This window comes from Pectinophora gossypiella, chromosome 17, assembly GCF_024362695.1.
Source record: "Pectinophora gossypiella chromosome 17, ilPecGoss1.1, whole genome shotgun sequence".
NCBI lineage: Eukaryota > Metazoa > Arthropoda > Insecta > Lepidoptera > Gelechiidae > Pectinophora > Pectinophora gossypiella.
Window position 1 is genome coordinate 10,685,646 of NC_065420.1, and position 15,664 is coordinate 10,701,309.

General features: G+C 37.0%; 1 protein-coding gene across 3 annotated transcripts in view; it reads left to right on the plus strand.

The window, feature by feature from the left end:
- LOC126374161 (receptor-type tyrosine-protein phosphatase kappa) overlaps positions 1 to 15,664 on the plus strand; it is a 249,698-nt gene that overhangs the window by 48,950 nt on the left and 185,084 nt on the right. For all 3 annotated transcript variants that reach the window (XM_050020632.1, XM_050020636.1, XM_050020633.1), the window contains exon 2: positions 12,009 to 12,059. The gene's annotated coding sequence lies outside the window, so the exon portion shown is untranslated. The remainder of the gene's footprint in view (positions 1 to 12,008; positions 12,060 to 15,664) is intronic.

A 15,664-nucleotide genomic window follows, 5' to 3' on the forward strand; every position in this document is an offset into this window, starting at 1 on the left:
GTCATAGACAACCTAGTCAAAAGAGATTCTTCTTTCGAAACCTCAAAACGAAAGTTTTCTTTGGAGTTTATTATTATATGAAAATACTGTCCTGTGACGTCATCAATAAAAGCGGTCAAACGTCGTACTCACTGCTACTTAATTAATAAAAGTCGAAAGTAAAATGAGATTGTTTTTTGATCATTTTAGACTGGCTTGTATTTCTAGATTAGCATTTTATCTTCGACCCAGTCAAATATCCTACCATAATTTGAATTCAGAACTACTTTATTGTTGTCACGTAACGCGGAAATAAAAACAAAAGAACATCTTAGTTCCACAAAGAAAAACATAAGTAAAATCGGCGACTCAAAGTAGGTTTAACTTTCACCCTTTCACACTTTTGTATGATGCGACCTACATACCAAATCCATAAGCAACTTATTACGCGTAAGTACTTTCTTTTAGATGTAAAAAATAACAAGTTAATAAAAAAAATACCTACATTAAAGGATACATTACCTACACATCAGTAAGAGAAAGATCTTAAAACCTTTTTATATGTAGCAAACGAATGATAACGCGAAGATTATTAAAGAATATTCCTTGTCACACACAAGAGAAGGTTAACTGTTACACCAAAGCGAGCGTTTCTGCCAAAAAAATACATACTTATATAAAATTATTTATATAAAAATATGACAAAATTTTTAAATTCGTTACTTTTTGGTAGGTAATTAATTGTTTGTATTATCTAGTAGATTTTTTTCGCTATTTACAAAAAAATCGACGTATATGTAGGCTTCAGTCAATAGACATTACAGTGTGCATTACGGGTACATGCATAATATAAATGGCACATGCTGATATAACACGCATACAGTCACAGTGCAGTCACATAAATGCCCGCGTCTTCTGTGACTCGGGCCTGTCTCGTATAGCTTATTGTTATGTTGTCGTCGTTCGACATACACATACACAAACTCACGTCTATTACCCACCGGGGTAAGCAGAGACTTCTCTTGCTTCCTCCACGCCGCGCCGGTTCAGGTCGCCGGCGCTGGTGGTTCGTCTTTCGAATCTGTTATATTAATAACACGTTAAGCTTTCTGCTACTAATATATTATGGACTGGTTTCCGATTTTTTTTTAAATTGGAATAAGATATATCTCTAGCGATATGATATATTGAGATATGAAGAAAACCAAAACTCAGTAAAGCATATTTGGTCAATTTTGAAGGCAAGGCAGAACAAAATGTGTTTTTGCTGTGTCTTAAGCATAAATATTATGTTACAAAAACAAAATCAAAAAAACAAAAGATTAGACAGGTCAGTTTTTTACCAACTCGCGAAGGAAAAAACAGTCCAATATATGTTAGGTCCCACACCTCTGAAACGCTTTCTAGGGAATGTGGGTTTCCTGACGATGTTTTCCTTCACCGCTGAGCACGTTATAAGATCTTACTGTTCTAAAAACATAAAACTAATATCAAAACCCCAGGTGACCTAGTAATAAATGGTATGAAACAAGTCCAATTTCACGGGAACACGAACCACAAAGTGGTGTTGGTAAACAATCCTCCGGGAATAAAGATTAGCATGACAATCGAACGGAGCGATATCGGACGGTACCATTCGTGTTTGTTACACCGACTTCCAATAACGGAATTAGCATTTGAATCATAGAAACAGATCTTTAGGGTAACGGTTTATTTTAAAATGTAAGCATTGATACGCATTTTTGATCTTAAAAGACAGTCTTCTGAACAGCCGAAGTAGTAAACCAAAATGTTTTTTTGTATTATATTTAAACTTAAGTTACTTTTCTTTAAGTTGATGGCTATATTCGCCTTTTTTTATTTAAATATAAGTTTCATGATTGTATTGTTTATGAGATTGTAAATGGATTGTAACTAACGTTTCTTTTTAAGCTAACGGCCTTGTCGCCAAAGCTAAATAAAAAAAAAGAACATGTTTTTCTTAACAAAAAAATGAATTTGAGATTCAAAATAGGTATTCAAAGTTTAAAATCAAAAAAGGTTTATTTATTTTACATTTCTATTTAAATTCTTCATTCTTCGTAAAAACTATTTATTATTCATCAAAATGTATAACCAAAATTTACTTTGAAAAGGAAAATAAGCAACTGAAGGAAGATAATGGGAAAAAAAAAGAAAGCATTTGAGTCTTATAGAAAACCAACTAACCTTCGTAAAGCGGTTAGGAGGGTTCCGGTGAAATCATAAGAGCCCCTTTTTAATCTTGCGGCTTTGAAATAATCCTATTCATTTCGAGAGCAAACTTTACAAGCATCCTCGTGGAGCTATGTTGTTCGTGTGATATCGAATCAAGTGTCGATTTTGTCTTACAGAAACTAGGTAATACTTCTCACAAATCGCCAAAATGTGTCGTCCTGAAAAAATGGCCAATCATCGAACCTCTTTGCTGGCAACTTTACCTTAAAATCGTCCTATGCGATATCAGATCGTACCGCTGGAAACGCTTTTTTCATTTTTTTTTATTTAGATTATTTTTTGCTTGGCTATCAAATACGTGTGTTTACACATTCTTCACTTATTTATTTGTGGCTGCTAGTTGCTTTCCGGTAAGTTATGGCTCTGCCCAACCCAATAGAGATAGCGGGCATCAGTTAAGTACATGCAAAAGAATTCTTTCCAGGAAGGCACATTTTTTCAATATTTCTTTTTAAAGTTTCAACGCAGGAAACGTAAAGAAAATTATTTTTATCCTTCCTAGAGAGGGTAATTTAAGCGAAATTTCCTTTTAGAAGATTGGTTTTCAACTTCAGTGTAGAAAATTCAAAAATTTACAACGTCCGTGACGTTGCGGTGTGACAGCCATCCCATTTCCCGCATAATACTTGTATGAAAACGTTCTTATCAAAGCGCAATTTTTGTTCAAATGTAAAAGAAATTCCTTTTTGCTGAAGAAAAGTCGATCCTTTTATGTAATGTATATTATATCGTGTTTCTTATTGATTACTTATGTAGCCCATACAATATTCAGATTGCGAGAAGTATGGTGTACGTCAGGGCCGCCTATTTGGTATCACATATCTTAATAAAATGTATGCAGAAATATTGTACGGATTTTGTGCTGAAATATACTAAGACAATGAATAATGTACTTATAGGCTTTGAGCGCTAGAACCGCCGGTGTATTTTTAAATGAATTGTAAAATGTAAATGTAAGTAAGTAAAAGAAAAATGATAATAACTATAATTAAAATTGTTAAACAGTATGTAAACTTTATTTACTTACACCATAAACAAAACAATTACAGAACAAAAATATGAAATATAAACAAAAATAAAATTAAATAAAACTAAAACAAAAAAACAGAACTCAAATTAAAATAAATTATGTACAATTAACACTTAAACTAAACTATATTATTAAAAAGCCCGCCTCGAATCGTACCTGGCTCCACTATTTCTCGCCGCCCCAACTCGCGTACAAAGCTCCTGGCTTCAGCGCACCATACCCCACTCACCTCTATTATTATAATTGTTGTTGTTGGTGTATTAATTATTTTTTTGTTTTGATTTTAATTTGTTTTTTGATATATTTTTTTTAATTCATTTTTTTTATATTTTTCTAATTTGACTAAATTTTAATTTTATAATTTAAAAATTGGTAATGTAAATATGGGTTACATGCCGGAAATAAATTGATTTTATTTATTATTATTTCCGGCTACATTTACCCACTGCTGCATAGGCCTCCTCTCTTTCACGACATATTTTCCGGTGTTCTGCAAGTCTCTTAAATAAATAAATATAAGTTCATTGAACTCCTTGTAATACGGTGTATATTTGAATCGTATTTGCAGTTGAAATTGTATAATTCTCACATTTCCTAAGCTGTTTCTTAGAACCGCAATAGTATTTTACATAAGGTAAACGCTCCTATTAACGCCACCCAAAAATCGACATCGTTTACCGCCACCTTTTTTAAATTGTGGATATTTTGAATTGTGTCTGAGATAGAAAATTGATTCAAATGTCAAAAGATACATTTATTAATTGACCATGAAACGAACATACCCCTGAGCGTGGGCAACAACAGTCTAATTCGTAATTGGTCTGTAAGTGTGCAGTGTCCGCGCAAGCAACGCGCTCCATACAAGCCACTACTGAAATGCATAAGCATACAACATTTTTTTCTTAAGGTTTTGTGTCCGATGAAACATATTTTTCTTCATTTTAGTAATTATAACTACTTCTTAATACGTTTAAGAACTGAGAAAGCATGCTATATTTGACATTTGTGTTAGTTTTAAATGATTAATTTGAGTTTTAAAATGTGGCGGTGATAGAAGCATACATTTGCAGTTTGGTTACTATTACCGCCACCTATGGCGGCGATCGATATTTGTATGATATTTGTATTTTTTAGTTATTTAAGGTAATATGCCCAATCATTCATAATGTTATCATCTTATTTTATAGTATGGTTCATGAACTATATTAAAATTTATTAACGCCACACATTTGGTGGAATTCAAGTATCCTGTGCTGCATATAAGTTAATGTATTTTTTTTAAGAAATGTATGAACAAGTAGTTGAAGTAATTATGAATTTCTAATTTAAATACTTTATATATTTATTAAAATATGCTTTGAAACTGGTTATTACATACGTAGCTCTCATTTTGAATATTTATTTGTTTTCTTAAGGCTAATTTTTATGTGGCGGAAATTGAAACACAGAAATTACATACATGTTTCTATTACCGCCACCATAGATTCCCTCTTATGATTGACAGGGTGATGCATTATTCTTCGGACTGACAGAGACGGACGGACAGACCGAAACGGACGGACAGATAGAGACAGACGGACGGACAGGGACAGACGGACGGACAGAGACAGAAGAACAGACAGAGACAGAAGGACAGACAGAGACGGACGGACGGACAGAGACAGACGGGTAGACAGAGACAGAAGGACAGACAGAGACAGACGGACCGGCAGAGACAGACGGATAGACAGAGACAGACGGATGGACAGACGGACGGACAGAGACAGACGGATGGACAGAGACAGACGTCAATTATGTATATAAATCTATGAAACCAAAAGATTTTTCTGTAGTTTATGTCATAATTCATTTAATAAAAAAATAACAATAATAATAAAGTTTATTGAAAACTCCTCATACAGAATCATTTCGTCGACTCCTGAAATCCTGAGGGAGATTGGGAGTTTCTATAGACAGCTATATTCCACGAAAACATCAGGCGAAAGCATGGCTCGAGGCCCTCGAGCCAAGCTTACCCGACACTACACTGAAGATATCCCGGACGTCAGCCTGTACGAGATTAGGATGGCCCTCAAACAGCTCAAAAACAACAAAGCGGCAGGAGATGACAGAATCACAGCAGAACTTCTGAGAGCGGGCGGAACGCCAATACTCAAAGCCCTCCAGAGGCTCTTCAATTCCGTCATATTTCTGGGCAAAACGCAGAGGGCATAGAGCGGAAGCGAGGTGGTCCTGTTCTTCAAGAAAGGTGATAAAGCCCTACTGAAGAACTACAGACCTATCTCGCTTTTGAGCCATGTCTACAAGTTGTTTTTGAGGGTCATTACGAATCGTCTCGCTTGCAGATTTGACGACTTCCAGCCTCCCGAACAAGCCGGTTTCCGAAAAGGCTTTAGCACCATAGACCACATCCATACGCTGCGGCAGGTTATACAGAAGACCGAAGAGTATAATCTGCCACTTTGCTTGGCGTTTGTGGACTATGAGAAAGCCTTTGATTCGATCGAGACCTGAGCGGTGTTGCAGTCTCTTCAGAGGTGCCAAGTGGACCATAGGTACATCGAAAAGCTAAGGGACCTCTACCAAAATGCCACTATGTCAGTTCGAGTACAGAACCAGAGCTCTAATCCGATCCAACTGCAGCGAGGAGTGAGACAGGGAGATATCATCTCTCCGAAACTGTTCACTGCTGCATTGGAGGATATTTTTAAGCTTCTGGACTGGAAATCTCCGGAAATCTGAAAATTCTGGATTTGGCATCAACATCAACGGTGAGTACCTGACGCACCTTCGATTTGCCGATGATATAGTCCTAATGGCTGAGACCCTGGAAGAACTGAACACCATGCTCGAGCATCTCAGTAACGCATCCCAACGAGTGGGTCTTAGCATGAACATGGCAAAGACAAAAATTATGTCCAACGACCATGTCGCACCCACTCCAGTTCAGGTTGGGAACGTTACACTCGAAGTTGTAGACCAGTACATTTACCTAGGACAAATAATCCAGTTAGGTAAGTCCAACTTCGAGAAAGAGATCTCTCGTCGGATCCAACTCGGATGGGCAGCGTTCGGGAAGCTGCGGAATATCTTCTCGTCCAAAATACCAGTGTCTCAAGACGAAAGTCTTTGACCAGCGCGTGTTGCCAGTGATGACCTACGGCAGTGAGACGTGGCCGCTTACTATGGGTCTCGTGAGGAGGTTCGGTGTCGCTCAGCGAGCAATGGAGAGAGCTATGCTCGGTATTTCCCTGCTTGATCGAATCAGAAATGAGGAGATCCGCAGGAGAACTAAAGTCACCGACATAGCTCGGAGAATTGCAAAACTGAAGTGGCAGTGGGCAGGACACATAGCGAGGAGAACTGATGGCCGCTGGGGCGGAAAGGTTCTGGAGTGGCGACCACGTGTCGGATGACGCTCAGTGGGTAGGCCCGCTACAAGGTGGACCGACGATCTGGTGAAGGTGGCGGGAAGCCGCTGGATGCGGGCAGCGCAGGACCGATCGTTGTGGAGATCCTTGGGGGAGGCCTATGCCCAGCAGTGGGCGTCATACGGCTGTTGATGATGATGATTATTGAAAACAGTTCGTTTACAGTTTTTGTTGGAACGCTGTCTTTCAAACTAGGTGAACCTGTATTTTGAGAGACAGTGCCTTCCCAATTTATGTATCTATTAACTACATTAACAGTGGTAAAAACAACTTTTTTTTTAAATATAGTATTTTATTGTACCTGAATAGTTGGTTAGATATCTCGTTGGCGGTATTCGATGCAGCAAAGGCGGTAATAGAAAGAAACCGCAATTTATGTGGCGGTAATAGAGGAAAGTGAGTTTTCGGACATAAAATTATTTTTTATCCAAAATATTCACTCATAATTAAAAATTCTTGATGTATTTAGCAGAAGACAGTCATAACAATACAAATAAAATAAATAAGCTGCACTAGCAAATACAGAAGTACTTAATTTCTGAGAGGTAATCAGAGCATAGCTTAACCTGGCGGTAATAGGAGCGTTTACCTTAATATGAATCCTCCGTAGTATGCTAGTTTACATTTTAAAAACGAAGATATCTTGTAAATAAATTGGATACTACGCTTCATAATAATGTTGTTTGGATTTTAAAAGGACTGTCGGCGTTACGACCATATGGTATCTACATCGACATCTGACAAAAAAAAATATTTTTGAAGACTGTCCTTAGTCTTCTTTTTATCGTGTGGGTTGTGAGGTGGAGTACCAACCTTATCAACCCTGGTGTCAGGGTAACTATTGAGCCGCCAAAGATCCCTGACATAGCTCATGTAACGATTATTCACTTACTTAATAAGTAAGTAGTAACCGGGACCAACGGCTTACGTGCCTTCCGAAGCACGGATTATCTTAATTTCGGACAATCAGATGATCAGCCTGTAATGTCCTAACCAAACTAGGGATCACAAAGTGATTTTTGTGATATGTCCGCACCGGGATTCGAACCCGGGACCTCCGGATCGTGTGCCCAACGCTCAACCACTGGACCACGGAGGCCGTTACTGTCCTTAGTTTGTCAAAGACATTGCGTAGTGAAATCACCTGATTGGCCGAAAAATAAGACGATTCCGTGCTATGGAAGGCACGCGATGCCGTTGGTCCTTCCTACAAGTGGCAGGCCCGTAGTCGTTACATGAGCCTTGTCATTGGTCTTTGGCGGCTAAATAATAACCCAGACACCAGGGTTGATGAGGTTTGGTATTCACCTCACAACCCACACGATAGAAGAATATCGTGTATACGGTGTGTGTCTTGGTTTTGGTTTCCTTTCCTTTTGATACCGACCCCGCCGGCGTGGTCTTATCGCTATTGACCCACTGGAGTCGATTAATTGTTTCCTCTCAGACGACGCCCTGAGCCGAGGTTTGCATCCAACTGGGCACCCTCAGGCCTGTTGTCTTAAACGTTGTACCGGGTGAGAGCCTTCAGCGCTCCCCGTTTGTCCGGCCAAGTAGTTAATGCCATCTGCGGAAAATCTACAATAAGTCACGTCAAAAAAAAACAAAAAAAAAAGTTTTGGTTTCATACAAGACCATTAACCCGGCCCTATGGGGACAGAGTCATCTCCTTTGCCCTCCACTGGAGCGATTTCTGGTCGGCGCGTCCTTGTTGCGGGAGTGGGCGCCTCTTCAGTAGGCCGGAGTGAGATGGTGGCTGAGTTCGGATAGGGACCCAGACCTACGGTGGTGTGTGGTGGCACTAAGTTACAATGTTTACAAAGCATACGGTTGTAGATATCAAAAAACCAACGGGTTTTTGTTCCAAACACACGGAGCAAATCGGACGACATCCAATCTACTACAGGCAAAAGCCGATGAAACCAAATTGGGATTAAAATGTGGACAGTTTAAACCGGTCGTTGGCGCATTTTTTATGGGACCGAAAGCGTTCGCAGTGAGAGGAATGGAAACCAATATTGGGAGCAATGTTCAATGCCTCTATGTATAAATTGGAGTCCGGATACAGATTTTCTAATATTTTTAATTTCATAACGTCGCTTTACAATGAAAACGACGTAAACGCCATTTTGAAAATCTTATTGCAATAAACGATATTTTGAAAATGAAAAAATAATAAAAAAAAACGTGTATTTTCTATTATAATGAAGCCTTAACTACTGGTGGGTTGAGGTCTCCCTTTAAGCGACGATAATTATTCAGGGTGTTAGTGATATCGTAACGAAAACTTTGAGGAATGATTCAGATCATGATTCTGAGTTGATATCAAGTGGAATTTCCCGTCGCAAAAGTATGGAACTGAAAATAATTTAAAAAAACACAAAAATATTCATGAATTTCAGGAAATTCCACTTGATATCGACTCAGAATCATGGTCTGAATCATCCCCCTCAGTTTTCCTTACGGTGTCACTAACACCCATACCCACCTGCATGTACTTTTATGGGGTGTAAGTGACATCGTAACGAATATTGAGAGGGATGATTCAGCTCATTATTCTGAGTTGATATCAGAAAGTGGAATTTTCCACCGCAAAAGTATAGAATTAAAAATAATTAAAAAAAACTTTAAAAAAATCATGAGTTTTGCGACGGAAAATCCCGCTTGATATTAACTCAGAATCATGGTCTGAATAATCCGCCTTAGTATTCGTTACGATGTCACTAACACCCTGTATAGCATGTGTTTGGAAGCCCCGCTGTTCCATTACAACAAAATAAATTGTCTGAAAACAAAGCAGTATGGTAGGTATACAGTTTGGAAAATAAAGACAAGTAAGTAGTTATAACATGCAGATGGAAAAGATATAGGTCTCGGCCACGATGTAACTAAAATTATTATTTATTTTATTTATTTATATAATTTATTTGATTTCTTTTGTTTAAATTATCTAATTTCAAGCTGGGTAAAAATTGAGACCGCAATTTATGAATCTATTTTTTAAAACCCTTGGGGTATGAGAGAGATCGAGTGACTACCGGGCATCAGAACATTGTATTTACATAGCAAAATATAGCATTACGCCTGTATCCCCGTTGGGGTAAGCAAAAGTGTATACCATATACACTCCTCTACATTTTTAATCCTACCGCTCCCTACCAGCGTCTGAGCTAGGTTTACCTCACAGCCCGGATGAAACTTGAGTGTCTATTGCAAAGTTTTCTTATGAAAACTCCATACGAATGTGATATTTGAAACAGACTATCAAAAGGTTTTCACTACATGACGATAGGTTCCCACCTTCCGTACATAAAGATCTTATTACACGTGCAATGTATTATATATACTTAACCTATCTTAGCAACCTCCATTCTCATTTTTCTTCTCTTTTTCCTACACGCGATAAAAATTACGAAATAAAATAATTTATTTTCTTTAACAGCCCTTAAGAGAAACCCTTGGTATATTATGTAAAATTAGCTTAATTTGTCTTTTGCACGTGTAACTTTTGCTTTAAAATTAATTTAATTGAAGGGAACAAACATTCTTTGAAAATGTTCTACTAGGTATATTAAAACTTTTCGTGTTTTGAATCAATAAGGAGGTACAGAAAAATACCCAGCAGTGGGACATAATATAGGCTATTTATTTATTAGTACAATTACATATTCTCTTAACTAATTAACTCTAATATAATATATAGGAATACATTATCAAAGGATCTTTCACAGAATAATGTCTTAATTATATTTTTACGCATATTATATTATGAATATATAAAATAAAAATTTTATTAGTGGATCCCGGAATAAACTGGATATACCCAAGCTTTAAAGCCTGAAACCAAATTAAGCTTCTTATAATTAATATCCTAAAAGAACTTTTAATACCTTTTGCTATGAAAAGCCTTTGTTGCTGACTTGAATTTTAAAATCGTTATATATCTCTATAGGATTAACTCTTTAGCAATAAGACTAAAAAAATAATGTTTCAAAACTAAACCCAGACAACGGCAAAATCACGCTTTAAAATGTATGAAAAAAGAAAATAAGTAGGTATATTTTCTCTAAAATTCACGCGAATAGTGATGTTTAGAAGTTACCCGTGGTCGAAAGAAAGTTAGAGGAACTTGACGAAGCAAACAGCGCTGTGTCGCAGGTTCTAAGCTGGTTTACAGTAAATAACCTAGTTCTAAATGCTAAGAAAACGAAGTGTATTAAATTTGTTCTACCAAACGTAAAGAAAGTAAATAATAACATCAAAATTAACGACGAGAAACTAGATTTTGTTGAACACACCGTTTTCTTAGGAATTACTGTAGATTCAAAACTTCAATGGGGCCCACATATTGTATCACTAGCGGGCAAGCTAAGTTCAGCAGCATATGCCGTCAGGAGAATCCGACAACTCACAGATGTACCCACTGCTAGACTTGTCTACTTCAGCTACTTCCACAGCATAATGTCTTACGGTATTTTATTGTGGGGTCGAGCCGCTGATGTAGAAACTATTTTCATTATTCAAAAAAGGGCAGTTCGCGCTATTTATAATCTGCGTTGTCGGGACTCTTTAAGGGAGCTGTTTAAAGAAATAAATATACTGACGGTCGCAAGTCAATATATTTATGAAAACATTATGTATGTGCGTAAAAATGTATCTCTCCTTCCGAGAAACTGTGAAAGGCATACTTACAATACAAGGAATAAAAATAAAATTGTTGTTCAAAATTCTAGATTAAGTAAATTAAATTCATCTTTTTTGGGGTTATGTATACGTTTTTACAATAAAATACCAGATAATATTTTAAATTTGTCAGAGAACAAATTTAAAGCTCACGTGAAGCTTACTTTATGTAAAAAAGCCTATTATAAGATTAATGATTACCTAAATGATAAAAATGTCTGGTATTGAATGTGTTCCTCTAGTTATTAAATAACTTGTAATGTACCCTCATTGATTTAAAAGATGTGTTGCTGTTGCAGTTTCTTGTCATTTCTTCTCCTCAGCCATAACACCTTGCGAAATGACGTAAATTCAAAAATGTTACATTGACCTTCAACAAGTTTATCCATGATAATTACGTTGAATAAATGATTCTGATTCTGATTCTGATTCTGTCGTATGCCATTTTTTTAAGAGTTTGCTTACCACAGCATACATTCGGAAGAATTTCTCCGGCCAAGTTTTTAATGCCATCTGCGGCAAATCTACAATAAGTCACGTCAAAAAAAAAGGAAGAATTTCAGAGAAATAAACTTACGTAAGTAATTTTTAAGGCCACTGGGTACTAATTAAATTTTTTTTTGTTACAGAAATATGCAAACACGCGAGGTGGTCACAAATTTTCATGCCGGTGTTTAAAAGTAAGTGGAAATTACAACTATCACTATCACTTGATCATAATTGAGGTGTAAAAGATTCAAGGCTACTTATAAAATTTTGATTACTAAATAAAGACATATCTTCTCCTTCTGTCTTGTGAGTTGTGAGGTGGAGTACGCCAAAGGCCCCTGACATGGCTCATGTAACGACTACTTACTTACATCAGTAAGTAGTAACCGGGACCGAAGGCACAATACAGATCTTAGTCTATTATTTATTATTATAGTTTTGTCTGATTATGGTTAGGTATATTTTTAGTATATAATGGTTTACGTATATATTATATTGAGTATTTATTAATATATGTACGTATAGTATAGAGTATTTATTATATTAACTTTAGTTTTACTTTTAGGTATTTATTTATTTATTTTTTATTGCATCATCCCGCATCCAAGTTGTTTGTTTCCTTTTGGTGGTTGCCTGGAAGAAACTGCTCTAGAGTAATAAGGCCGCCCAAATTGTACTGTTTTCATGTGTTATGTCTGATTGTTGAAATTTTAGTTCTGTGCAATAAAGTATATTTGATTTGATTTGATCTTATAATACAACAATACAAGCAAAGTTGATTGTGCAAACAGAACATTAGTAATACAATGTTAAATACAATAAAGAGAAATACAAAGCAATGAATCGGCAATAAAAAAAAAAAACAAAATGTAAAAGTAACGAAAAACATTTTCTTTTTTCTATTTAACTTATTTATTTATGTATTTTAATAAAGAAATCCGACATTTTGTCACGTTTTTCTATGAAGTCACAGTGTGCTTCAAACAAATTCCATAGGTGATTGCGTGTTTTGACGTTTAGTAAAAAGTAACTGATTTGACTAGTTGATACGTGTATTATTATTATGTAGTTTATGTACTCGTGTGTATCTATCTTATTTTTATATGTACTCGTACAAGAGATTGAGAAGAGACGCTACTTAGCAATAAGGCCGCCTGTTGTACTCTTTTTTTATTTTGTATTTCCTGTTTATGCAATAAAGTATAGTTATGTTATGTTGTGTTCCACACCGAACGTCGGTGTCTCCCCATCTGTATATAAAAACAGCAATTACTTATTCTACCCACAACCCAATAAAGATAGGAAATTGCTTTTGCCTTTTACTTTCCTTCATTCTTATTTTATGTTTGGTCGAATTCACGTCAGGATAACAGTTAACTGTAATAGCGATATGTGAACGCCTGCGGGGAGAAGTCTTTTCGCTTCCACACTCTATTATATGTCACATCCAAGTAGACCCTTAATGTTTGTTTTATTAAAAACTAGCAACCCGCCCCGGCTTCGCTCGGGTGCAATGCTGCGGAAAAAATAAAATTAAATTTACAACATCACATTAAAAACCTCGAAAATAACAGTATTTCTTCACTATTTAATGGACGTTATAATACATATAAACCTTCCTCTTGAATCACTCTATCTATTAAAAAAAGCATCAAAATCCGTTGCGTAGTTTTAAAGATTTAAGCGTACATAGGGATATAGGGACAGAAAAAGCGACTTTATTTTATACTATGTACACAACTAACTTTGTTGTGCAACTTTGTTTGTTTTTAACTGCAGAGTGATGGATGGTAGTGGTGGTGGTAGTGGTGGTTCTTTTTTGTTTTTTCCTGTTTGTGCAAAAAAGTTATGGTAAAGGCACTAGTTTACTGTGGTATATTTGCAATTCAAACGACAGCAGTACAAAAGGTCAACCGTACAAGAATTCTTAATTCGAATGGGCGTCACATATATGTCGTTTATCCAGCCATGAGTAACAGGACATACGTAACCACCAATAATGTGTTTTTTAAGGTTTCCAACCTCAACATTCCGACCAAGTAGCTAATGCCATTTGCGGCAAATCTACAATATGTCACGCCAAAAAAAAAAAACCTTATAAAAAACGGAAACCATATAGGTCACGTTGTTGTACTTTCGTCTGTCAAGTGATGTACATTGACCAAATTGGATATGTTGCTAGAAAAGGTTTAGTGCCATCTACTCTGAACGAACGTGCGTGTATGAAGCAAGAGAAGTGAGTCAGGACCGAAGCAAATGGAATTCCATAGTCCTGCTTGCCCCGGTGGGAAATAGGTGTGAGTTAATGTATGTATGGTATGAAAAATTCTCGGAAACGGCACATAACTGCTCAAGACGAACTGCTATCTATTCTCTACTTAAGACACATTAACTGTCTCCGTAGTACACAACTTTAGTCAGCAATCTCTATAAAACAGACTCTTTCATCACAGCATACGGAATAATGGAAGGATTTATGTAAAAAAGTTGTTTGATATTTTCTGCGATGAAACTTTTACATCACACGTAGCTACATAATGCTTGCAGGAGGGATTACAAGGTTAAGTGTGATGAAATGAAAACGTTCTTCCATCGTGTGGGTTGTGAGGTGGAGTACCAACCTCATCAACCCTGGTGCCAGGGTTACTATTGAAAACGTTCTAAAAAGTATGCTAAGAATTTTCTATTAGAATAAGACTTTTTCAAAACTTAACTTATTTATTTTATACTATCGTTTAAACCCCCGGTTCAAACTCATTTTTTTCAGATTATCCTCTCAGACGATGCCCTGAGTCGAGGTTCGCGCGCAACTGGGCACCCTCAGGCCTGTGGTCTTAAATTTTATACCGAGTGAAAAACCTCAGCGCTCCCCATTTGTACAATACGTCCCGGGACATTCTACAATAAGTCCCGTCAAAAAAGGTCCAAGGTCGTAACGGTGCGGGGCGGAGAATATCCCTGTTATACGTCTATAATATAATCTTTATTTGCTTAATCGAATTAACAATATTGACATAGGTCAAGACTTTTATGAATGCCAAGTGTTGTTGCAAATATTTGACAATATCTGGAGGGTTGAAATGGCCACATCGAAGCGATTAATCTAAGAAAGCAATATCGCTTCTCCCCTGGTGTCTTGTAGATCGATGGTAATGATGCTGTTCAAACAAAAATGCACAGATATATCCTTTCGTTCTGTAACAAGCCAACCCAAAATAATTTTACCTCCGACTCAACAAAACGAAGGCACCGGTCGGCCATTAGCTACCAATGATCTTACTCGGCATATTTCTTTTTGTACCTAACCTGGATACCGCAAAACGCCTTTCAGAACCGGCCCAACGCGCAATATTAATCTTAAACGGTAACACAGCTTCAAATAGAACCCCAATGGATTCGATGCTGACAAACCGACTACTTAGTTAGGTTAGGTTACAAGTAGACCATGGTCATAGAATAAGGAAGGGAGGAGGTTGGTATACTACTATAGAACGGTGACTTTCCGCTCCCCACTAGCGTCTGAGCTAGGTTTACCCACCCCCCCCCCCCCCCACCCACACACACACACACACAGATGCGCGTGTACGATAACGTCAATGCTGTGTTAAACGAGGTTTCTTGAATGAAGTGTCCGGGGTGTGCCATGGTGTCGATTGCCATAAACTCGCTATTACATGGGACTTAAACATAGATAAGGAGGAGTGGTTGTGTATACTATCCACCGCTACCTACCCAATCGGGTACACCCATCGTAAGATCAACTAAGTACCCACACCTCACTGAGCTTTCTGATAGA